Genomic DNA, 20,433 nt, shown 5'->3' on the forward strand with positions numbered 1-20,433 from the left:
GAAGATCAGACTTTGCAGGCAGCTTTCAGAATCCCACAGGTTTGGTTGCAAAGCCTTATTATCTCCAAGTCAGGTATAGATCAATACTAGCAACATTTGCAAGATTGAAGCAGGTCACATATAGGAAAGAAGATGGTATCATTTTAATGAGGAAATAAAAGATCACAACCAGGATCCTTACAAAGGAGACAGAGAAAAGTACAGAGAAAATCTCTGTACAGCAGATTTAATGGTTGTCTCCTAATGAATGCTGTGAATGTATGACAGAGGTTTAGTTTCCCTTGGAACTAAAATATTATGGAGTTTTTTAGGCATTCAAGTGCTCTCTGAGAATTAAAAATGAGAAAGATTCAGAGAATTCTACCAGTATTTTGCCCTAGTATATCTATATTAAATGAAAACCAAATATAAATAGTTATCAGGGCTGAAGAAACCTCCCTATAACTGATTGCTAGTCCACAGGATGATATGACTTTGTAGGTCTGGTGTCATGCACTTTTTCTTATTGAGGAATGAAGGGAAAGAGTAAGTCCTAGTACAGAGCAAATCAAAGTAGAGCAGCCTGCTGCTGATCTCAGCAGAAGAAGGCAGATGACTCATTTGAGACAAATATATCTGCTGCTGCTCATTCACAAAGTATCCTGCAGTGGTAGAATTGCTCATAAGAGGTAAAGAAAATTCTATGAATCAATGAGGAAAAAAAAATAATTTTCAAGGAAAAGGGTTTTTTTAAAAGTTCAAAGGTTTTTAGTGAAAAAAGAAAGCCTGATTTATTCCCTTAGCATGCCCTAATATTTAATTACTTTAAAAATGCAAACACAATTGTTTCTGGTTTACCTTACCTGTGGGAGATTCATCACCAGTATTGGTGATGACAGGGATCAACCCAATAAGCTAATGCTTACAGATTTAGTTCCAAAGGGATTTGTCCAATTAGGTCTCAAATGCACTGGGGTGATCACATGAGAGCTTTCAATAAAGACTTGGTTTTTTTCAATAAATTTTACTGAACTGTCAGATTGCAAGTAAGCTTATTCATCAGAAAGCTGAAGTCTAAGCAGAGGCAGAAGCATTATAGAGACCTTTTGGTCTCTAAAGTCTATATTCTAGAATTCTTTTTTTTTACTTCCAAAGAAAATGAAATTCAAAAATGAGTGTACAAATGCTAAGTGAAAATTATAGACCCATGCCAAACATCTGAGGTTAAATAATATCTGAATTTCCCACTTTCCTTCTGCAAAGTATAGAGAAAGATTCATTACAATCTTTTTGGGTTCGAACTGAAGATGCTGAAAGCACATTTTTCTCTTAAAATTTCAGCATTCATGGGAAGAGCTGCTTGTTGGTTGTACATCAAATAAATTCTGGCCCATCTGAGCTCAGGAGCACAGTCAGATGGACACTCAGCTACGTCTGCACAGAACCACAGTCTCCAGGGGAGTCAAAAACCTGTGACACAATGTCCTTTCCATAATGCCTCTTTGTACCCACATTCTGGAACTGACTTCTTTTCCAATATTCAAATTATGTTCAGAGGAAGAATTAATATTACCGCTTATAATAATTTCCTTTTTAGGATAGTCCAGTGATTAGAATGGTACAGCTCTGTAATATTTTAGTACTTTTCCTAACTGTGCAAAAATTACTGTTCATCTTTGGACTTTCCTCTTTGAATCTAAGATACAAATAAAGACATTTAACTTTTTTCAGGAAAATTATCACAATTGTTATTTGCGGTATAGCAGAAAAGACTGAAAGCTATAGCCAAAACAGCGTATCTCTTTCTGCTTGAAATTAATTTAGCAGTTATAACACATTCCAAGTTTCATCATTGAAGATGTTTTATCTGACAAAAATTATTTATTTGCTTTTGAAAATTTATTTAATTTAAGGTAAAAAATTGAAAACTCATTGAAAAAAATATGCTTGATTTTAAGCATATGGTAGATGCAAGAAATTTCTTGCAGAAAGATAATGAAAAATATTTCTCCATATTTTGATGCAGAAGTGGACAGAAAAAACATGTAACATAGATAGGAGCAAAAATTCTTAAAACTGCCCAAAAAACAACAGAGATTTTCCATTTTTCAGTTTTATGTAGAAAGATAACATGTCAAAAATGAACAGAAGTTCCTTGTAAATTTTTGAGAAGTTTCTCTCCTCTGGAAATTTAGAATTCCTTGGATTCAAGAAAATAAAGGATTTGCATGTGTATGATTTATCTCAAGTACATTCAGAGGAAGGAAACTGGCACAAGATAAGTTTTTAAATAATTTTTTCCCATAGGTATAGAAAAACCATAATGAATAGTATGGTTAAATAAGACAAAACATATTTGAGGCAATCACAGGAAAGGATATCATATACAGTGTGCAGCATTTCTCAGCTTAGCAGTGCAAAAAGTCACATGAATTTCTCTATTCTACAAAGGCTTAGGGATGGTTACCATCAGACTTTGTTAGGAACTTGAAAGAATGGACCCCCTTGTAAGGATCATTCCCCTCTAGGAGCTGATAAAACTCGCTGAACTTCAGATCCTGAGGATTACAGTTCCATCTTTTTATGTTTGGTCTTTCTTTTTTCTGTCTTCTAAAAAATCCCAAACCAAACAAAACTGCAAAATCCTATGCAACACATATGGTAAGATAGATGTTAACTTCAGGCTAAGCTTTTAAACTTCAAGTAGTGCCAGAGATAACAGTATTCTTACATACAATGTTAGGAAGAAATATGGTCTTATGTTTAAGAAACGTTTTTATGCCTGTGGGACAGAGCTCAATTTCAGATTTTGTTTAAAGCCTAGAGTAACTTATGGATTTGATTTATGTCACTTAATTTTAGCTTGTCTAAAAGTTAGACATCCCATGCAAACTAGAGAGAGTATCTTGGCTCTGGCCCCAGTTCAAGAGATGGATAGCTAAATGTGGAGCATGATTCATACCTTCTTAACATAGTCACTTTACACTGACTTGATGAATGTGAAAGTCAGGTCTAAAACTAAAAATGAATTTTAAATAGGTATAGTTCAGCTTGTTTTTGATTAGAATCTCCCTCTCATTTATTTTCCAAAATCAAGTATTGAAATGTTGCCTATCCCTTGGGGAAAGAGTAGTGGGACCAAGAATACCTGAAGGATTTAAAAGATGATCAGATGCTTGTTTCTAAAATGAATGTTTGATTTTACTTGAGTTCTACTCAGGTCCAATAACTTCTCAGATAATATATTAGCTCAGTTGGTTAGAGCATGGTGCTAATAGTGCCAAGGTTGTGTGTTTAAACTCCCTATGAGCCATTCACTTGAGATGGACTGGACCCTTGTGGGTCCCTTCCAGCTCAGAATACTCTGTGATTCTGTATGGATATTTCTAAGTGCTGTAATTTCTTTAAGCATGAAGTATTACAAAAGTTCTAAAATAATTCCTATTCTGCAAGCCCATTAGTTCTTTTATACATTGAACCATCTCGTTTCTTTGTGTACCTTCATTTACATGCTACAGATCCATAACGCCAGGGGTCCTGCATTTCACCTTCATTTGAGGAGTAGCTTTTTTTCCTCTGGTTCTCTTTCTTTTCCCCAGGATGCCTAATGACCCAGGCACACCTCAAAAGAATCCATGGAAAATAGAAGGGCACAAACTCCACTATGGCTAAGAAAACCCAGAGGTTCTAAAAGTCTCAAAGTCTTGCAGCATCCTGAGACTGAAGTTTCATAGAATAGTGGTATGGTAGTTACAGTGGCTGTGCACCTACAACATGAAACTTTGCCATCATATTCCATTTCCTGTGAGGACAAGAATAGTGAGTTCTAAAGATACAGAACTACTTCTAGTGGTCTGGGAGTGTTATTGTGGATTTTGTTTGAAAAGTAACTTTAGGTCTGACCATAGATAAGCAAAACCTAAGGATAACCAAACTTCCAATTTGAAGTTTCTCATTCCATGATAGTTAAAATGTTTTAGATAAAAAACCTCTAGAGAGGAAAAAATATTGATAATAATTCCACAGGGACTGAATTTAGGTTTTTCTTATTTTTACATTGAATTACAGGTTTTGGAATATATAAGCTTCTAATATTAATTTTTTTCTTAGAATCATGCATATGGCTGCAGTGATTGAATGTTGTTACACCATGTCAAACAATTACAGTTACAACCAGTTACACCAATCCAAAGAAAATGTGAAGCATTTTCCTTTCTATTTCCTTCTATTTTCCCTTTGTGTAAATTTTAGAATACCAAAAGAAAATGTTAACATTTTTTCTGACAGTTTCTGTATGGTTATGAAGCTTAATAGGTGATATATTAAAGAGATTTTTATCATCAGACATAAGAGAGAGAGTCAGAGAGAGACTGAGTGCAGGAGTGTGAGCATTCATGCTGTAAAAATGGTATTAATTTCTTGCCTCTATCACCCACAATATGTCTTGTTGGTAGTGCTGCAGCTGTGATGAGAGAAATGGATGTTCTCGAATTGTATTCCTTTTAGCTTCTGCCCTTTTTAAGGCCACAATATGTAGGCAGTGAAAGACTCAGCACAGAATATAACTTATTCTGGAGCAGCTTTAAATTTCTGGAAGTTCAGTCTCTTTGTAGCCTGTTTCTAGCACAAAAGCTGCAAAAAATCTTTACTTTATGCTTTTGTCATTTTCCTACTGAGCAGAATATGCCTTTGAGTTGTAATTCTATCTATCTTGATTCTGGATTTTGTGAAGATTTGCAGCTTCTTCAGTAACTTCATACAGCAGAGTTACTAATCAGCATCTCGACATGTCCCATCAATGTGACACCTTTACTCAGGACACTTCACAGTTATAAACTTTCAATGAACAATCATGTGAAAGCCCAAAATCATCTACACGCACGCTTTCTGTTGGCTAAGGGTTAGCCTCTCAGAAGAGAAGAATTCTTGATGATATCATTATCCTTTGACTAAGCTTATATGCTTGGATTCAGGGGGTTTTTATTAGTTCTGAATACTGGACTTTTAACTTTTCAGGAAAATACCAGTGTCACAGAGATGGTTAGTGTAATTCATAGAGCTACAATCATTTCTATATGCACTTTGCAACAGCCAAGAATTTGGTTCTTGGGGGTTTAGCATAAAATAATATCAAGAAGAAATATTTAAAGAATAGTACCAACTGTGAGATTAAATGTGTTTGAAGACATTCTACTTTCAGCACTGCTAAGGCACCCCTGGAACACCATCCAGGGTAAAAGCTCTTCACAGTGAAAAGATGATGATAAAATAGAGAAGCAGGAAGAGAAGGAACAGAGTTAGAGATGAAAGCTGTTGAAAGATCAGAGTTATCTAAAAAGTTAATACATAAAGAGGAAATATTTAGAACCTAAAATTTTATTCTTAAGGGAAAACAGTTTAAAAGTGATGGAGGTATAATTAAGAACAAGAAAACCTGTAGGCAAGAGTTGTAGGGCTGAACTACAGAAAAGTGAAACTAAATTGTAGAGGTGGAGGCTTCCAAAAGCAAAGCAATAAGACAACAAGAATGGTCTCATTGGAGTTGCATGAGTAGAAAATAAGGTAACTTTTCATATTCTTTGAAAGTCTCATTTTCTTGAAGTATGGAGAACTATTAAAATTATTGAGAGTTTTACTGGTCAGATCTTGGACTTCAAAAATGAAAATAAAACCTACCTAATGAAATACTTCTTTGATTTTACTTTTAGCAAAGCCTTCTTTGCATGTATACTGCATCCTGTAGGAAAACTCTCTTTTTTTCTTTCCCATACTAGATGAAACTGGACATTGCAGTTAATTCAAATGGGAACATTTCTTGGAAAACTTAAGTTTTATTGATAGATTCTTTCATTGGCATCAGGCTTCTGAAGTCAAAGAGAATCATGAACATTTGATCTTCTGATCATAAACAAAATCTAGTGAAAATGACCATTTATTGAGTGGTTTACCAACAAAAAGAAAAAGTGAGACAGCAAAATAAGTGTTTCCCCAGCTACAAAGTTAGTAGCCATTCTAAGATAGACTTGATCTCCCTTCCCATGAAAAATTTCAAATGGTCCAGAAGTCTTTTGGTCTAGTGTAGAATGAAAACAAATGCTGAAACCTCATTTTCTAAAATGGACTGCACCTGTTTTGCCTCAGCCCTGTTGCTAAAATAGTAATTAAGATGTGAAAGAGTAAAATAATTACATCTAAGACACCATGACCAGTGACAGTTATGAAGAGAAAAACAGACAAAGGAATTGGATGAGTCTTGGCTTTGAGCTGGATTCCATAATAACCTTGTTTATGCATAGCTTTTTTAACTGAATTTAACATTTGTGAACAGCTGCACATGAATAGCATGGGACAACAGAATTCATTCCTTGGACCCAAACCAAAGCCAATTAAAGCAAGTGGAAAATTTCCATGTGTTCTGATGAGCTCTTATCCTTGAACTAGACAAAGTTTGGCCCCAAATGGTATAGGAATATCAAGCTTCAATTCCTGAGACTCAATTGAAAGGCTACAATTGTTTCTGAGGATATAATCTATATCCACTGAGAGTCTCCTGTTTGTTCTTTTATGTGTGTGTGGCTTGTTTCATCTTTGCTTGTATAACTTAGTGATAATGGCCTTAATGGTACTTATGAAGTGACTGTGCTCTAGCTCACAAATGATTTGCTTTAGGACTTGCTAATAGATGATTAGATTGAACTAAGGAAACCCAGATGCTTCCATATCTGAATCAGTCTCTGGATGGGTCATTCACCCATACATACAGGTAGAGAATGTCAGCATGTGCTGTGTGTTCACAAGGAAAACAGGACTACAGTGCATGAACTTGCTGTTCTTTAGAATCTTTTGTCCTGTATGTTTTTGAATTCCTATTATTATGGGAGAAAACAGGCTTCTCTTGTCTCTTCTTACTAGTTGTATGGACACATACAACAAAAGTACTGACAAGGCAGCCTCCCTGCCTCACTCCACATAGTGCTACTATCACAGGTACTAACAGACTTGGCTAGAACCCCACACCAGTGCCCCTCAGGTGCACAAGCCCCTGCTGCCTCAGCAGCCTCAAATTCTCAATAAGCAACCAGTTTTCTAAAGTAGGTTTATGCATTCTAAATGGAAAACTGTGGGACTGTTTCCTAATAGATAACAAAAAGATTTTCAGTGCAAATGCACGCAGGATTTGAGTTTCTGAATATGTCTATATTTTTCTTATGTATTTGTTTAATAATGTGTGTTTAGCTTAATAATGCAAAGGTTTTTTTATTTAGGATTTCATTAGGGTAATGTGGGTGGCTCTGATCTGTCTACATGGTGAGCATTTGCTCTTTATGGTCTGATTTTACACTATGCTTCACCTGAGCCACTGTGCAAAATGACTTTTTAAAATAAGGTGATAATGAAGGGTTAACATTTTATATTTAAACACATAATTTGGTCAAATTTTTCTGACCTAAAGAAATCCTACACATAGAGGCTATGATATATGGGCTTTTTATTAGGCACGTCCAGACATACCCAGGCATACCCAGACATTGGGACTCATCAAGTAAACCATGGGAGATAATACTACTTCCAACTTCAAGGACAGCTTTCTGGTTTCTTGGGGGTTTGATTTATATTGTTCTCATGCAAATGTAGACTGTCTTATAGGAAAGAAAACTCTGAAATGAATGCTGGAATTTAATGCCTGACACTGTCTGTTTTGTGTAAATGAAAGAGCAACATGAAAGCTGCATTTTTTCAAATGCCAATGTACATTGTTGAAATGCTAATATGATGGAGCAGAAAGTGACAGAGATAGAAAAGGTGGAAGTCTGAGGATTGTAAATGCTTACTTCAAAACACAGATGGGAGTTCAAATGTGTGGTGTTCTAGTATGTCCTGTTCAAGCACATTATTTTTGTCTTTACAGAAGAGCAACTAGACAGAGGCTTAATGTCTCCTATTCTTTTACAAACACAAAGTGACACTAAGAAAAAATGCCCATCTTCTGACACAAAATGTCTCACTGTATTTCTTGACTTCTATATTGGCTTTTTTAAGGCAAATCAGGCCATATGACCATGGAATGTCCTCTGGGAGGAAGAACATTGGTCAAAATGATGGTGGGTTTGTGTCCCGGGTTGTATGGACACACAGTGGTAACAGAAAGCAGCAGGGCAGTTCCTGCAAGTCTTCTTCAACTTAACATCTTTTCTCCATCTGTGTCAGGCTGACATAGTGCAAGCTTGTGTGGTAAAGTGGCGCAGATTATTTTCACTGGGCTTTTCAGATATTTCCTTTGGTTTTCTGTCCTATACCACTTGCCACTTCCCACAACCCTTTTCTGCATTATATCCTTATACTTCCTACCTTCTTAATGCCTAACTTAACTCTTTCCTATTTTATATTGGACTGTTTCCAGCTTTGCTTTCTTCATTTCTCAGATCTATCATGTTTCTTCCCATGCCATGCACACACATTTCCACTTCAATTTAAACATCTGACCTCTTCTGGTGACATCTGTTGCAATTGGGATACTCTTTACTTTCCCCATCTTGTGCATCATCCACACACATCATATTGCCTCCTCCCTCCCACCACAGCTCAGAACCTCTTTCCATATCTGTGTCCTTCCTCTCCTCTTTCTTGCTTCATGTGTCTGGAAATGACCATCACATGCCTAATACCACCACATTGTGGCTTGCTCCCTCCTGTCCTTTGGCCTCCAAATATTTGTGTACTTTTGCTTGCTTCTTCAGTGGCTGTTGTTTACTCAACCTGCTCTTTTTCTCATGCTATATGTCTGAATTAAAATTTTAGGTATAGATACTGGGATATTTTTCTCCTATTTTTTCTGTTTTTCCGTTTTCCATTTCTGCCCACACATTCCATCTCTGCTGAATAGCAGTTTGCATAATTGTTTCCTCTTCCATTTCTATTACAATGCTCTATCCTCCATATAGGAAGAGGAATCCTTCCTCTTCCTCTACTGTCTTGTCATTCATTTCCAATGAACCTGACTTCCTTGAATGCTTAGTCAGAAACAACATTCTTTCTTTCCCCTTGACTGTAGCCCTGATTCAATCTCCCTTATTCCTCCAAATTGTGGGGGTTTGTTCACTAGCTTAGCAAATTTTTAACTTTTCAACTTTTCAGCTTCCTTTCAAGGAAGGAAGGCAGAACTGACAGTACTTAGGTGTTGTAGTGCGTTTTTATATTTTGTAATACTTTGAAGTAGTTTTGTTTTGTATTCCCATATTTTTCCCAAATGGTTTATCCCAGACTGTACCCCCCTCCCTTTACCTGTGTTATCCCTCTCCTGGGATGAGATCATCCCCAAACCCCCACCCAGGCTCTCTGTCAATCACTCAGCATCCCATCCCCTCCATCCAGAAGTTTCGGTCCAAGTCGTCGAGTTATTAGCCAGAGGCTGGGAGTCAGACTCCCAAGCCTTGCCCCATACGCTGTCCTACATGTCTATCCCCCAGTACCCATCCCTTAGAGTTACTTATTGGTTGGTAAAATGTTATCTGCTTTCGGTTTCCACCTCCCTTTAAATGTGACCTTGGCAATCTCCTGGGGTTCTCGGCAGGAGGCCCCCTGAGGTGGAGGGGCTCCTTTGGGATCCTAATAAAACCTTGGATTAACCCCTGCTAAGAGTCGGCCCTTTCTCTTCTACCGATGTCTCTGGTGTCTCTTGTGCTGCACAGGCACCCAGCCCAGGTGCCCTCAGCACCCTCGGGGCACAGAGAGAGTCTGCCCCCCAGCCCAGGTGCCCTCAGCACCCTCAGGGCACAGAGAGTGTCTCCCCCCAGCCCAGGTGCCCTCAGCACCCTCGGGGCACACACAGAGAGTGTCTCCCCTCAGCCCAGGTGCCCTCAGTACCCTCGGGGCACAGAGAGTGTCTCCCCCCAGCCCAGGTGCCCTCAGTACCCTCGGGGCACACACAGAGAGTGTCTGCCCCCCAGCCCAGGTGCCCTCAGCACCCTCGGGGCACAGAGAGTGTCTCCCTGCCAGTCCAGGAGCCCTCAGTACCCTCGGGGCACACACAGAGAGTGTCTCCCTGCCCGCCCAGGTGCCCTCAGTACCCTCGGGGCACACACAGAGAGTGTCTGCCCCCCAGCCCAGGTGCCCTCAGCACCCTCGGGGCACACACAGAGAGTGTCTGCCCCCCAGCCCAGGTGCCCTCAGCACCCTCGGGGCACACACAGACAGTGTCTCCCCGCTGTCAGCCCAGGTGCCCTCAGCACCCTCGGGGCACGCACAGAGAGTGTCTCCCTGCTGTCAGCCCAGGTGCCCTCAGTACCCTCGGGGCACAGAGAGTGTCTCCCTGCCAGCCCAGGTGCCCTCAGCACCCTCGGGGCACACACAGACAGTGTCTCCCTGCTGTCAGCCCAGGTGCCCTCAGTACCCTCGGGGCACACACAGAGAGTGTCTCCCTGCCAGCCCAGGTGCCCTCAGCACCCTCGGGGCACACACAGAGAGTGTCTCCCTGCCAGCCCAGGTGCCCTCAGTACCCTCGGGGCACACACAGAGAGTGTCTCCCTGCCAGCCCAGGTGCCCTCAGCACCCTCGGGGCACACACAGAGACAGTGTCTCCCTGCTGTCAGCCCAGGTGCCCTCAGCACCCTCGGGGCACACACAGACAGTGTCTCCCTGCCAGCCCAGGTGCCCTCAGCACCCTCCGGGCACACACAGACAGTGTCTCCCCGCTGTCGGCCATGTTGGAGCTCCTCCCCCCGGTGTCTGCCGACTCGGGACTGGCCCAGGGTTCCTGAGAGGCTCGCAGAGAGACAGAGACACTTAGGCAGAATCAACTGCATCATTCTGAGGGGAAAAAAAGTAGCTCAAAAGTTATTTTCATGGCATTGAATGTTTAATTTTTTAAAGCTTTGGGTCTCAGCAAAAGAACATGATGTAGTATCTGCCTCTCCCTTGTATACTCCACATATAAAGCGTTGGAAACCTGGCTGTGTATTGTATAATAGCTCCTGTTCAAAGGAATAAAAAGGTATTTGAGCACAGTTATATTAATCATTTGTGCCACTTAAGTCTCTATTGTGTCATGTTTTTGTATGAACATGGATGTTTTCGCCTCAAATCTCATTAATTTATGTTACTTGATGTTAAGTCTCAGCATTATTAATTTAGTGAGGGTTTTATTTGCAGAAGTCATCTTCAAATTTCCATCTGTTCATCTGAATGACGGCTAGTGATATTAGCTCTCCTGAAGGAAACTACATGCCAAGAAAGCCTGATGATCCAATTATCAGTGTCTAACACCTTCCTTTATCAGAAAAAAAACAAGTCCTTCTGTCACTGATTAAAAGCTTCCCTGCTTGCACCCCGACAACTTTCTTTCAGAGGACCTTGAATGAACCAAGGCTTTGAGGTGGATATACCCACAGCTTTTCATTAAAGTGAACACAGTAAAACTACCACAATTGTGTTCTCAATATCTAAATTTATGTTTTACTAGCAGATGAATACAAAATAATAAAGTAAGTTTTTAAAGACAGAACAATCAGTTCTGCTTAGGAGAGAGATTAAAAAAAAAAAACTCTTTTGATAATGGTTCTAACTGGCTCAGCCATAATTTCTCCTCTGTGCTGCCTTCAATTGCTGGACCATATTTTACCAAAGGGATCTCACCCTAGGGTGGTGCAAGATTTCCTCTTCCTGAGGACTTCAGATTTCAGCAGGCAGAATAAAGCAAACAGGCAGGTTTCCTGTTGCTCAGCCACTAAGTATTAGTGCTGCATGATTAACAATAATACAGTCAATAAGGGAAAACAAACATATTCAAAAGTTCTTGCATCAACTATGCAGAACAGTGCTGGTTCAGCGCATCTGTAAGTCCATGAATTACTGGGACTTGTTATCCACAGCTCATTCTATAATGTATATTTGTGCAACAGCTGTGAGGTGCTCTGGCAGCTATGCTCTTCCTTCCGGAAGAGACTCAAATGGAGCCTGTGGTTGTCACTGCTCTGCCTGTGCAGGGCTGAGATCCATTTCTCCTGCTGCTTTATTCTACCACCAACCAAACCTCCAGATGGAGGGGAGGCTTCACACCTCAAAAGCACAGTTTTGTTTTCTGGATGAAATCTACCAGGTATCATGCTCATTTCAAATTAAAGGACATGTTTCAAAAACTAAGTACTTGTGAAAGCACCTTTCCTGTACTTTCTGCACATAACCCCAATAAAACAAAAGGGACAAGGAAGGGCATGCCACTGGCAGGGCATTCTGAAAGAAAATAATAACCCTCCCTATCATGCATTAGCTTGTTTATGAGTCTGTCATTATGAGTCATTAGCTGCCTGCCATGTACTCTATCTGCCATTCTGTTGTGTATAAAGCTTGATGCTGAGGGATAAACAAAAAAAGAGATGAAAATCAAGCTGAGAATAATTTTCTCATGGACAGAGTGTTTATGGACACTGTGGGGAGAGCCAATAGAACCCTATGGGAAATAATAGAGTGAAACTAGCACAACAGCCCACTCTGGGAGACCCTTCCACACGCCAGGTGACTGCTGGCTATGTGTTATAGTATTTTATTTTGCCATAGCACAATTGATCAAGATACTGTACATTATTTTTCAAAAATATGGAGGTAGAGGAATTAAAACTAGAAGAGTTAATCAAAATCCCAGCTACAGTAGCACATCTTTTAAGAAAATTCTCTGGTTACTGGATTTGAAATTTTAATAATTTTATTACAGTAAACATTTATTTTAATTCTTTGTGTCTCGTTTAAAAAATCTGACCAAAATAGCCCCAATCCAACCCAAAACCCTAAAGCCCAAAAATCACATACATCTTTCTTGATTTAATAAGAAAATAATTGTATCCAGTATCAGTATCGGAGGAATGAAAATACAGATAGGAAAGAAAGGAGTTTTATTTTCAATTCATAAGTGAAAAGGAGGGGAAAAATTAAGTTAAAAGGAGTAGAAGGTGGTCCGCTTATCAGCAGCGAAGTGTACACCTCCTAAATGAAAATGAGTAACAGATGAGAATGCTGGGGACAGACTCTTGTGTAGCATCCATGCACAGATATTACTCTATTACCAGTTTGCTCACAGAAACGGTGCAGTTTTAGGTGAAATTGCAGAAATATTGAATAGACTGTTTTTTTTCTAATGGAAGACGTCTTAATGAAAAGCAATATCTCAAAACCTCTGTTAGTGTTGTATGAGCTGCTAAAAAGCAAATTCAATTACAACCCTTGAGACAAAATAAAATCAAGTAGTGCAAAACAAATTCAAGCTAAGATATATATCAAAGAATCACACCCTTCATATTCTATGGGAAATAATGGAGCGAAATTAGCACAACAACGCACTCTGGGAGACCTTCCCAGGTGACTGCTGGCTACGTGTTTTAGTATTTTCTTTTGCCATAGCACAATTGATCAAGATAGTACATGGCAACATAAGATGCTGTGTTCATGTTTCAACACATACCTGGGTATCATAATCTGATAATTAATCTCTCTCCTCCCATGCCTGGAAATGGGGCCCACCAAGAATATCCACACCTTGAAGTAAAGGTGTCAAGTGTCTTTTAGCCAAGTAAGGCAGTCAAAGATGGTTAAGAAAGCAGAAACATCAGGATCATTTATGAAAAGCAACAATAGAGATAGCAACGAATTTCAAAAGCACACACATAAAAAGCGTTTCCAAAAAAATCTGTACACTCTCATTACATAAAGTAAAAAGTCATGTTGAACTTCCTGTGGAAACTTCAAAAGTCAAATGGATTTCCTTTTTGCATCCAGTTGTGCCAAATGCTCTACGAACTAAGAGAGAATATGAAAAAAATAATTAACTTCTGAAAATATTTTAAAATAACACAGTAAATAAGGAAATGCAGGATCTAAAGAAGAGAGCTGTCAGGGTTTTTTTGGAGTCAATGTAGTCCCCTGAACAGCATGTCCAAAACTAATCATAAGGTAAATGATAACTTTCTAGATACAAGCTAAAATGCAGGAGATAAACTAATTTGAAGTAGTGTTGAAAACATATGATAAGATAAGAAGATGCATACAAACAGCAGCGCAAAGCAGAGGCTGTAGAAGTCATGCAAATCAATACAGTGTGTGGAAGGATCAAGAAGGATAAAGTCAGAACAAAACCTATGCTGAAAAGATCTTTCTCAAACACATATTGCTGCAAAAATAGAATGGACTACAGAGGATTATTGGCAACCCCAAATCAATTTGTTGAAATGTTCCCATTTATTTTAAAGGTGACAAAACCTGGGAACAATCTTAAGCCCGTTTTTCCATTCGTGGCCATGAAGTGTCACACAAGCAATATCAATAATGCTACTTTCTTTTAACGGACAGTTTTCTTGAAACTGCTAAAATTCCAAAAATACCAGCAAAGTTTCAGTGACCTAATGGCAACTACCTCTCCTTGCTCTTTACCAAATTGTTTATATTGATTTACCAGAATGGGTTTGCCCCTTTTTACAGTTCCTAGTCATCCTTGCCCTTTAAAAGCAACTGAATAGGTGGCATGAGTTAATGTGTGTCCTTACCTCGGAAAAGTAGGAAATATATAAATGGAACAGTCTCTTGAAATTTCAAGTTTCATGACTCCCTCAGGGTCAGAGTCCCTCAGACACTAGAGGAAAAGAAATTCTCCCTTTTCTTGATCAGGGAATCATCTGCATTGACACAAAAAGTCAGCTGCTAGCTTGTACTGACTATGTCCTGTCCAGTTGGTTATTATAAAAACATTGAAAATATTCTCCCTGGTTTAAGGCTATACTCTTTGGTTTTGTCTCCACTGGCCTGGGAGCCTTATTTTCGCCAGCTTCAAAACTAGAAGCTGAAAAATGACTTTAAAGCAATGAGTTGGTGGGGGCCTCTGTAATCCCTCAGTCACAAAGCATTCATGGCCTCAGTCAGGATCTCCTCACAGTACTGTACAGTGTCATTTCTCCATACCAAACTGTTTGAATCTGACCTGCATATTCCATTTTACATCAATGTATAACTCCTCTGTTATAGTAAATGAGGTGAAAAGATCAACAAAGAAGGTATACAAATCATATTATCCTTGGTAGACAAATGTGTTCACCTAAATAACCTTGATCCCTATGTCGCTTGTGAAGCTACCTGAACAAGTCCCCTAGTAGGAACTCAGTCCTGGTCTGTGAACTGAAGTAGGTACAGAGAGCAAGAAGAACTAAGGAAAAGCACAGATACAGTCTTTCATAAGGTGTTGCAGACTGCACTGTGCTCACTCTACTGAGATGATCATCCTGAATGTAAACTTCAGTGCTGTGAATAGAAAATGAAGCTTCAGCATTTATTGCTCAGAGACAGATGTAAACAGCCTTTGGATTATCGTACATTAGTGACTGAAGGAAGGCTTAAGCATCCAGCTCACAGAGGGAGATTTTCTTGATTAAAAATTACAAAATATTTTAGTCCTTTGGCTGATTTAAATCAGTACTTTCAACTCTTGCAGTTTCCATTGGTGTAATGACACCTGACATTTTGTCTATGACCTACAAATGTGTGATCATAATAATGTTTTACTTTTGCTTTTCTTTACAAATACTTTTTCAGATTTCACTTTTAGACACTGAACAAATAGCAAACAAGAAAAGCAAAATTACTTGTACACAATATAATTTCAAAGCAGATTCCTAGTTTTATGAATCTGAACAAATATTTGTCTTTCAGACACATGAACACAATACATGTATTTCAGAACTACATTGAAACCTCTTTCTGAAACATATTTCTGAAACAAAGATTATAAATATATTGGTCATGTAGTTAGTACCCATTACTTCCTGCAAAGACAAAGTGAGACAAACTGATATAAACTAAAATACTTGTATTTCTTTTCTCCTGAGGAAGAAAGTCTTAGGGATGGCTCTGATACTGTAAATGAAAAGACTGAAAAGGATGAAAAAAATCACATTAAAATATGTTTCATAACACTTTTCTATATGTTTGCTTTTTAGCCTTCCAGTTGGGACTGTATCTTTTATCCTTTTAGCTTGCTTGAATGTTATTTCATTTCAAGCAATTAGTCTGAATTTTTCTTACGATTTACTTTATTTCATGTGTGTTCTGTCAATCAGTGAAATGATTTTGTGTTACTTAAAAATATTGACTCCTGTCAACAGCTGATGCAATCAAAGCCTCTCAGTACTGTGGAGGTTAACTCTTCCATTTTACTCATTTTATAAAGAAAAAAAATGTGTCTGCAGGCATTGAAAAATACCTCACAAGCAAGAATTAAAAAGTTAGTGTAGTTTAGTCTGCACTTTCCTTCTTGCTGGTTAAAAGAGCAATACTGGCAAATAGACCCTAGTCAACCACAGTAAGCTGCTTATCCCTGATTTTCAGCAAAGAATTATGAAGATTTTCCTGGATTATTTTGCAGTGAAAAATTTCTTGTTGAAAATGGTACTTTCATGGGAAACTACTAGCAGGAAAAAAAAAGGTCTGAAAAACTAATCTCAAAGAGAAAATTTTTAATCAGTGAATATGTTCTTTCTACTAAAACAATAAGCAAAAATATAATGGACATCTATGTAATATACATTTTTATTTATATTTGGTATAACACCTTAGGAAAGAAAACAGAAAAAGTAAGCTTCAAATTATTTCAAAAAAGTGGCTGAATATTTTAGCCTTATTTAATTAAAAATATTTGAATAAAATACATTCTCAGGTACACTGATTTAATTTCATACTTGTGTGGGTTGCATTACGTGAGTGTAGACTGAGCTTGAAGATATTACAGGAATCAGAATAAATTAAACTATGCACTGCTATGCTGGGGATCTCAGTTATGAGGAAAGACTGAATGAATGAGTTTTAGTTTTGTTAAGTACATGAAAATTCAATATGTTCTTACCAGAGCTGAAATATGATGTGCTTTCTCACAATTCCCTTAAACTCTTCAAGAAGTTTGTACCACAGGAAGTCCTTTCTCACTTTGCAGTATTTGCTGCTCTAGACCTTGAAGAATTGTATATTTTCTCTATAAGTGAAGTTGATAGAAATGAGGGAAAAACAAATGGTATAAAACAACCATCACAGCATTTTTGTAGGAGCCCTAATTATGACTCCCTTACACTATATTTTAAAAAGAAAATTAGCTAGAAGACACTAAGGTACTCAGTAAGCATTAACATGACATCAAGCTAAAAAATCCTTTTAATTGAAATTTTATTTTAGTGACAAAAATATTTTAAATACTATTTTTCAGGTAGAGTAGAATTATTTTAAATGCATATTTACTTTCATTTAACAAAACCAATCATTAAATATTCTCACATAAAATGTGAAATTTTGACTATTGCATAATTTTTTATTCCTTTTTGTTATAGCTACAAAATTTGTGTCAGAAAAAAGACAGTCTTTATTTATCTCTAAAACTTCTTGATATAATTATTGCTGTTCCTGGAACAGAGCTAAACCCAATGTATTGTAATGGAGTACTGGGTCAGTTTGATATTCACATCATGGAACACACAGGTAACCTGAAGGAGCCTCTGAAATTCAGGATAGATTTGTAGCATCAGGTTTGGCAGATGATCTGAAATCACACAATATAATTGAAAAGGTCCTACTGAATTTATTTGTGCTTGGGGCTAACCACTCTATTTTGCAGCAAAAATAGATATTGAAATAATATGTATTGTCCAAATAATTTTAATATGATTTCCTTTATCATCTAACACTCCAAAAGCTAAATAGAATATTTTAATTATGAAATTCCTAAAGCAATTAATTTCAATTCTCTTTACTAGAAATTGAGGATGCAAAATGGTAAGTAAAACAGAAGGATACAATTACATAAGCTGTGGGTGATATTCTTAACTCATGCAAACAAGAGAGGCAAAGGGAGTGTTAAAGCTTCACTGCTAGCCTCAGTTAAGAATGAGGTTAATTACCAGAACTTTTGAGGCTCTGGTAAGGAAATTAAATTATTCAAGTTGGTCGTAATCCATAAGCAGTTTTGCAGTCCACATGCAATTTTTGTTAAAGAGCTACAGCTTTAGGAGCATGTTGCATGATTATGTACATAACTGCCTATTCTCTCCCTTTACTGAGTAAATTTGGAAAATTCATAAGAGGCCAATCTTTTTCAGCACTAAGCCTGGTCTGCACTGACCCTTCTGTTCTTCCAGAACTATCCTGACTGGCCAGCAGTTAAAAAGAGCTTTGCTTGCTTTGGTTCTGCAGCCAGGGAAGGAATATACAGCTGTGTTAGTATGGCTGGCTTCCATCTGCACCTCCTTTCAAGTGAGATGATAGTCTCACTTTGTATTTCCTAAAACTGAGAGTCAGTGCATCTTAACAGAAAGCAACAGAAAACTCATTTTTTTCCCCCTGAGCACACATAGGGCCATAATTCTTCTTCATCTGATTTTCCTAACTAATAGAGAGGAAAAGGAAGAAATCAGTGGAATTATCTTATGCATTATGTTGAAGGGAAAGTCTGCATTGATTTTTTTACCTTCCCTTTTATTCCATACAAGTACACATAAATAAGATATTCTCATTTAGAAAATTAGAAAGCAGCTCACTTATTATTTTCTACTCCAGTTTTCAAGCCAACAGGTTGTGTATTCAACCCACAGAATGGAAAAAGAACAAGAGTCAGGAGTCTCAGCATGGCAGGCAGTGGTAGGAGCAGCATTGCAGCAAAACCACAGCACTGGTAAGGAGGTGGCCCTGAATGAATACCAAGCAACAGAAGAAGTCCTGGTGGAGGTCTGGTTCCACAAGCAACTTTGTGAATTATTTAAGATAATTTAAAAATTGGTTGGACATAACATTAAAGGAATTTCCAGACCAGGGTCACAAAACATGGAGAGTGATGCTGTGGTGAGTATGCTTGACCTGACCCATCAGAGATGAGCTCTGGCAAAACCTCTGCACAACGGCTGCCTCAGCTCATGAAATTCAAAATCAAATTTTGTCTTAAACAATGTAAAATAACCAAAATATTGGGTTGTGGAAGGAGAAGGGTTTTCAGCAGTTCTTTCTGATTTTTATTCTTCAGCTTTCAGATGATGCAGTGAGGGATGTGTGGTGAGATTTTTTCCTGATGAAGTTCAGCAGATTTTTTCTGTGGTTATATAATGTATTTACTTTTTCAGGCAAAGTTTTCTTGGGTGAGTTTTAACCTTGTTTATTTTTCTACAGCTTTTCTCTCCCATACCTAGCACAACACCTTGAAGTTCCCCTAGAAATCATTCACCTATTGGCCTGATTGTTTCAATTGTTTTTTTTTTTAGGTTCCTTAGCAGAAGAATGAAGATTCTAATCCTTAGGCTGATAGCATCTTAAATTTTACACCTATATTTTCTGTGAAAGCCAGTAAATAATTGGTTTATATTTTCTGGAACAGGTTGCCCAGGTATGTTGTGGAACCTCCCTTACTGGAGATAATCAAGAAACATTTGGAAGAAATCTTCTGCCATTTGTTCCAGGATGACCCTGCTTGAACAGGAAGGTTGGACAAGATGATCCACTGTGGTCCCTGCAATCTTTGTCCATTCTGTGATTCTATGCTGTGAGGGATCTGTATACTGAACCATGTGATATGGAGAGAAAGAATAAAGGTCCTAGATCCCTTCCCCTTTGCATATTTGTGCTGTGAATTCAATGAAATTTAAATTAATTACAGTAAAATGTTCCTTTTAAATGGGGAATCACCTAAACCATACACAATATACTACATGCATCCACTGAATAATTCCACTGATTTTGAAAAGATTATTTTAAGGTTTAACTTTCCACAATACATGCAACAGCTCATAACCCTTTATGAAGATAATACTCACAAGTTTAAACAGTACAGTGCCCTGAATTTCTTGGTCCCTCAGTGCTCATTAGCAGGCTATAGTTCCTCCTATCATGGGTTTCTGAAGCAAGAGCATTATAGTTCAATTTGCTCATAGGCTGCTGATCTAACCAGGAAAAAGTAATATTCAGCATTAATTTATACATAAGGTATGAGAAAAAAATGTTCCAAAACAAAGAAAACAAGAAGGTAATGAACCATATCTTTGTGTAAACAAAGGGAAAATATGCCATCACAATTTCCCAAATTGGCAGAAATGGCTGCAACAGTCACTGCCTAAGAAAGTACAAAGCTGAGGGAGTGGCAGTACTGATGTTGCCAGTTCTGTGATACTGATTAGTCTTAATTCATTGTGAGAAATTTCTCAGACTCCTGGCGGTTAAGCGGTTAGAATACAAGCTGCTGATCTGAGACCTAATTTACAAGAAGAATTAAAAGGTCAAGCATGCTGATAGTGGCAGGAGTTGAGAGCCTAATGAAAATGCAGCAGAAACTTTGTGAATTACTTAAGATAATTATTGGTTGGACATGACATCAAAGGAATTTCCAGACCAGAGCCAGAAAACATGGAGAGTGATGCTGTGGTGAGTGTGCTTTACCTGACCCATTAGAGATGAGCT

At 38.1% G+C, this 20,433-nt stretch overlaps 1 protein-coding gene across 1 annotated transcript in view; it reads right to left on the bottom strand.

Annotated features, from left to right (window-relative positions):
* Positions 1-20,433, bottom strand: part of LOC143694149 (uncharacterized) — a 125,755-nt gene that overhangs the window by 49,700 nt on the left and 55,622 nt on the right. Inside the window, exons 4-5 of the mRNA XM_077178939.1 lie at positions 19,794-19,919; positions 16,853-16,978 (exon numbers count right to left, since the gene is read on the bottom strand). The gene's annotated coding sequence lies outside the window, so the exon portion shown is untranslated. The remainder of the gene's footprint in view (positions 1-16,852; positions 16,979-19,793; positions 19,920-20,433) is intronic.

This window comes from Agelaius phoeniceus, chromosome 5 (genome assembly GCF_051311805.1).
Source record: "Agelaius phoeniceus isolate bAgePho1 chromosome 5, bAgePho1.hap1, whole genome shotgun sequence".
In the NCBI taxonomy this organism is placed as follows: Eukaryota; Metazoa; Chordata; class Aves; order Passeriformes; family Icteridae; genus Agelaius; species Agelaius phoeniceus.